The sequence below is a fragment of the Malus domestica genome, chromosome 06 (assembly GCF_042453785.1).
Source record: "Malus domestica chromosome 06, GDT2T_hap1".
Lineage (NCBI taxonomy): Eukaryota > Viridiplantae > Streptophyta > Magnoliopsida > Rosales > Rosaceae > Malus > Malus domestica.
In genome coordinates, this window is record NC_091666.1 from 27965892 (window position 1) to 27971893 (window position 6002).

General features: G+C 40.5%; 1 long non-coding RNA gene across 1 annotated transcript; it reads left to right on the top strand.

The window, feature by feature from the left end:
- Nucleotides 1-783: 783 nt before the first annotated feature.
- On the top strand, nucleotides 784-2619 carry LOC139197075 (uncharacterized). Its single transcript, XR_011582112.1, has 2 exons — nucleotides 784-910; nucleotides 1009-2619. It is a non-coding gene; the product is annotated as an uncharacterized lncRNA (long non-coding RNA).
- Nucleotides 2620-6002: the final 3383 nt, after the last annotated feature.

Below are 6002 nucleotides of genomic sequence, written 5' to 3' on the forward strand. Positions count from 1 at the left end.
AGAACATATGAAGTTGTGGTGTAAGGTAGATGATAATGATAAGGTATTTATAGAAAACTAGAAACATTTTTATTTTAAATTTTCAGAATTTTTTTCCGAATTTTTTACAATTTTTAAATTTTTTTATTCAAATAATTAATCTCTGCCGTTGGATTAAAAAAAAAAATTAAATTCCAACACTCCAGATTGTGTCACGTGTCACAACGGTAACTTTTCTTAATTTTAAAACTATTTTTTTATTTTTTTTATTTTATAAAGAAGATTAATATCAACCGTTGATCTCAGATCGAACGATTGATATTAAATAAGTTTATTTATTTATTTATTACCATTTCAAATCGGACGGCTCATATTAAAGAGCCGTTGAGATCGAACGGACCGTGGGAAGCCATGTGGCTTCCCAACGGTCACCTGCTAAAACTGGCATGCGGGCCTCATGCCCTGTAAAGCTGTCGGCTGACGCGCCCCTACTCGTGAGTGAGGGGCACGCGCCTGACACAAAAAAAAATAAAAAAAAGGATCGATGCCAGGCCTGGCGTCAGCCTGACGTCACACCCACCTTGGGCTGCAGGGCTGGCAATCCTCCACGGGCCTGGCCATCAGGCTCCCACCTTCACTCGGGCTGCCCAACGCTGGAGCCCTATCCACCGGCCCTCGGGCCCTTTCCCTTCTCCTGTCCCCCGAGCAACCACCAAGGGTGGAGTTGCTCTAATCTGTTAAACAAGAAGGGTATTATAGTCAAATCGTTGAAAGTTTAAATGTCCCCAAAACTATTCACAAAAATAAACATTGTCGCCAAACATCTCTCTCTGTGACAAACACAAAACCATGAAACGTCGATTCGAAGGCGGACCAGGAGAATCCGCGGATGGGGAGAATCCAATTCCGGCTCAACCCACAAAGCTCCGAGGTGAGATTCGGACTCCTAGTATTGGTATGCTTTTCAATTTTAGGTTTTAGGGTTTGTGAGGGGACGGGACGATTATCTGTTTCAATTTTTGTTTTTAGGGGAAGACTAGCAGCAGCATTATGATTAATTAGGGTTTCATGCATTTCAATTCCGGCTGCATATGTTTGTTGCAATCTGCACGTGTTTTAAGGTTCCGGTGCTTGACTTGATGCCTAATTTTTTTCAGTGTTTAATTATTAATAGCTAGAGATTTAATTTACAATGAATTAAGTATCGCAACTTGGATTGGTTTTCCCAGTTACGTAGTAGAATTTTAAACCGAATTGTGTAGCTAAGCTAGATACTCATTTCTCAATCAATTAAGTATCGCACTGTCTTCTTGAGGACTGCTTTTGCTGCTTCAAATGTCAGAAACACGAAATTCTTTAAACTCCTGTCAACAAAATTAAAGCAGAACTTATAGAACTTGGGAAGATAATACTTACACAGTTAAAGCAGAACTTACAGAGCTTTTAGAACTTTAAGAACTATTGGGAGGAAAGTCTGAGACATACCTGTAGGTATTACCCACTCACATAGGGATTGCAATTCGTTTAGTTTCATCTTCCCTCGCGAACTTCTCGTTTCTTTTATGATGTTGTGTTTGAGAATAGTATGAATGGGGAGAGTAGCAGTTTTTCAGTTCTCCATTGAAAATGTGTTTCATATTTCTGAGAGTGGGAATTGTAAATTAACTTCTTAAAAATGCTATTAATTGTGAAGGGTCAAATTTGTTTACTTTCATGTATTAGGTATCTTACCAGTTATTAGGTATTGGTATGGTGTTTGTTCTCTTTCTAATATTAAAGTGGTCTCAAGTTACGAATGTCCTCACTCTCATAATTTGTTGAAACATATTTAGTTAATTTGTTTTTTTGTTATGCCCCACATGAGCTAAATCTTTGGTCGGCCCCTAATTAATGTATCTGTACATTTTCTCTAAAACACAGATGCAGATAAGAATAAAGAAAAAATTTCTGTTAAAGACTCTCCGATGACTCATCTCACAAAAGTAGAGGCTGCTCAGGACTCTCAGACTCAACTCCAGCTCGAGGAGAAGAATACTCTTCCAGCTATTCTCGAGGACAATAATCCCACATGCCTAGCCCGTCCTAAACTCATAATCAAGCTAGGCACATTTTCCTCTATGCCGACTACTTGTCGAATTTGCTCTGAGTATGGACACTTTCCTGGTATGTGCCCCTGGAGGAAACGGCTCCCAAAAGGCGTCACCCAGGTTGGCAAGGGCTATGTAGTAGAGTGGGGGCGTGCTGTTCGCCTTAAGTGTGTATATTGTTATGAGATTGGTACCCACATGCTTAATGACTGCCCGCATTTTAAAAAACTACTTGACGAAAATGGAGGGGATGCGCCGTTGCACCCCTGTTTGCTCGATGATATACCACTTGCTGATTGCTGAAGTTGAGGGCTGGGTGCATGTATGCAGCAGCTGTTGAATTATCGTTTCATTTTAGTGCTTAAACCGAACCATACCAATCTTAATTGTTTTGGCAAGTGGTTTTCAAAATTCTTAGGATGTTGTTAACTGAACTGATCCGAATATATTTATTTTATTTTTTAGTCATAATTAATGTGTAGTAATATAAATAATTAGATATTTAAGAGTTACTGTGTATTCACCGCATGAAAATAAAACTTGGTTAGTTTAAGAGTCCATTTTCCTTACATTCAAAAAGCAAACATAGAAAAGGAAAGGCAACCTTTATGTGCCTAAAAAGCATAGAGGAATGAAATTATGAAAGGCATTAGCATCTCCCATTTGGATCCCATTTTGAGAGATAGAAGCAGACACAATGTGTGAGAAAGATAGGGGCCACCATTTGGAGAAGTTAGAACCTGCTCTTTAGTGCTCTTCTTGGACTGCATCATTTATATTTTTCTTTGAACAATCACACATATTGGAGCTCCGTTGTAATTTTTGAGAAATAAATTTGTTATGTATTTTGGTCTTCACACAAATCGGAACTCTGAAGTTAAGCAAGTAGCGCGTGAGAGCAATCCCATGATGGCTGACCCACTGGGAAGTTTTCGTGTGAGTTCTCAGAAACAAAACTGTGAGGGCGTGGTCGAGGCCCAAAGCGGACAATATCGTGCTAGGACGGAGTCGAGCTCGGGAAGTGGTGGAGCCCGGGTTGGGATGTGACAGTTTGGTATCAGAGCCACTCTCTGATCGGAAGTGTGTCGACGAGGATGTCAGGCCTCTAAGGGGGTGGATTGTTAGATCCCATATCGCCTAGAGGTGAGGATCCTATAAGCCTTATATGTACATATCCTTTCCCTATAGCAATGAGGCCTTTTGGAAGCTCATTGGCTTTGGGTTCCGTCGGAACTCTGAAGTTAAGTAAGTAGCGTGCGAGAGCAATCCCATGATGGGTGATCCACTTGGAAGTTCTCGTGTGAGTTCCCAAAAACAAAACCGTGAGGGCGTGGTTGGGGCCCAAAGCGGACAATATCGTGCTACAACGGAGTCAAGCCCGGGAAGTGGTGGAGCTAGGTTGGGATGTGACATGATCGGTTTCGATTTGAAATTTTGACCCAAACATAAACCAACCCCCGCTCCCCCTAGGTTTTCTTTTAGTATTCATCTTCACTTAGAAGTGAAATGTCTTATATTCGAATATTGTGGATGACGAATTCGATACCAAATTAGACTACTCATTGTGTAGTTTAGTCAAACTCTCTCTCTTCTAAATGTAAAAATATTGATGTACTAAAAAAATAAAATAAAAAACACGCGACACCCATTTTGTGCGCTTGAGAATTTTCTGAATTGACAAACGTTCAATGATTAATTTTACACGCAAAATAAATAGAAACTAAGGAAAAGAAAAGGGTAAAGTACAAAAAACTACCTCAACTATTGGTGTCATGACACTTTCATACCTCATCTTTTAAAATTGACAATGTCATACCTGATCTTACGAATTTGTGCCAATGTTATACCTTCCGTTAGGGTTGGCGTGAATTTCTCAGTTAAATGCTGATGTGGCTTGATCTGGGGCCCATTTTCTATTAAAAAAAAAAACAACACTCAGTCAGTTCGTCCCCTCCCCCCTTCTCTCTCTTCTCCCCATCATCATCTTCTTCCCCCTTCTTGCAACTGCAACCCAGAAAAAAGAAGAGAAAAAAAAAACCAATTTGTCTTCCCCCCTCCCCACCCCCCCTCTTCTCCCTGCACCCACTCTCCACACCCAACCTCCCCACCTTCGCACCCAACCTCGCACCTACTACCTGCAACCCAAAAAAAAAAACAAACCCAGACCCCGTTGAGGTGGAATTGGGAAACCTTCACCGAGCCAATTCCAAAGGTTGAGAATCTGGGCGTGGAGAAAATAGGGGAAATGGGTGTGGAGGGAAGAGGGTGGGTGCGCCGGGGGGGGGGGGGGACAGACAAACTGGGTTTTTTTTTTTTTTTTTGTTCTCTCTCTCTTCTTCTTCTTCCTCCTTCTTTCTGGGTTTGTTGAGGGGGGGGGAGAACTGGGTTGGGTTGGGGGTTTTTTTTTTCTTCTTCCTCCTTCTTTCTGAGTTGTTAGGAAGATTGGGGGGGGGGGGTGGGGGAGAGAGGGGGAAGGACGAACTGACCTGAGGTTTTTTTTTTTTTTTTTTTTACTTTTCTGTATTATTTTAATATTTCAAAAATATTAAATAAATTTTTTTTTTAGTTTTTAATAATATTTTAATAGAAAATAGATATCAGATCAAGCCACATCAGCATTTAACTGAGAAATTCACGCCAATCCTAACGGAATGTATAACATTGGCACAAATTCGTAAGATGAGGTATGACATTATCAATTTTAAAAGATGAGGTATAAAAGTGTCGTGAGTTGTGACACCAATAGTTGATGTAGTTTTTTGTATTTTACTTAAAAAAAATATATAATCTGTTAAATTAGAAGGGTATTATAGTCAAACCGTGAAAGTTTAAATATTTCCCCCAAAACTATTCACAAAAATAAGCATTGTCGCCAAAATCCCTATGTTGGACAAAAAAAAAAAACCTCTCTGTGTGACAAACTCAAAACCATGAAACGCCGATTCGAAGGCGGACCAGGAGAATCTGCGGAGGGGGAGAATCCAATTCCGGCCCAACCCACAAAGCTCCGAGGTGAGATTCGGACTTCTAGTATTGGTATTCTTTTCAATTTTAGGTTTTAGGGTTTGTGAATTGTGAGGGGACGATTATCTGTTTCAATTTTTGTTTTTAGGGGAGGATTGGCAGCAGCATTATGTTTTCTTAGGGTTTCATGCATTTCAATTCCGGCTGCATATGTTTGTTGCAATCTGCACGTGTTTGTAAGGTTCCGGTGCTTGACTTGACGCCTAATTTTTTTCAGTGTCTATTTAGTAATAGCTAGAGATTTAATTTACAATGAATTTTCCCAGTTACTGAGTAGAATTTTGAACCAAATTGTGTAGCTAAGCTAGATACTCATTTCTCAATCAATTAAGTATCGCACTGTCTTCTTGAGGACTGTTTTGGCTGCTTCAAATGTCAGAAACACGAAATTCTTTTAACTCCTGTCAACAAAATTAAAGCAGAACTTGTAGAATTAGGGAAGAGAATACTTACACAGTTTTATGGCGTGTTTACCAAACCGGAATGGAGGTAGAAGAAAGGGAATTGAATTCCTATCCAAGTGATTCCGGCGTTTACCAAATTTTGGGAATGAAAAAATTAGTGGGCTCCACCCAAAATCAATAATCGGATTCCTGATATCCCGGAATCCAAATACTGACTTGAAGGTGGTAATTGAATTTCGAAAGAAAGCCAGCATATGGAATCAAACTTCTCTACCAAAATTGGCCTCCCCTCCCATCTGCCTCCCACGATTCAACCACCCAAAGCACACACCCATCCCACCCTTAACCAATGCAGACCACCGCACCACCTCCCAGACTACCAAGACCTATCACCCACTGGCGAAGCTACAGAGGAACAAGGAGGGGCGGTCGTCTGAAATTGCCACTAAAAGTCCGGATTCCGCCCCTCAGATCTTTCGAATTGCAAGAAACTGGGTATGCTGTTGCG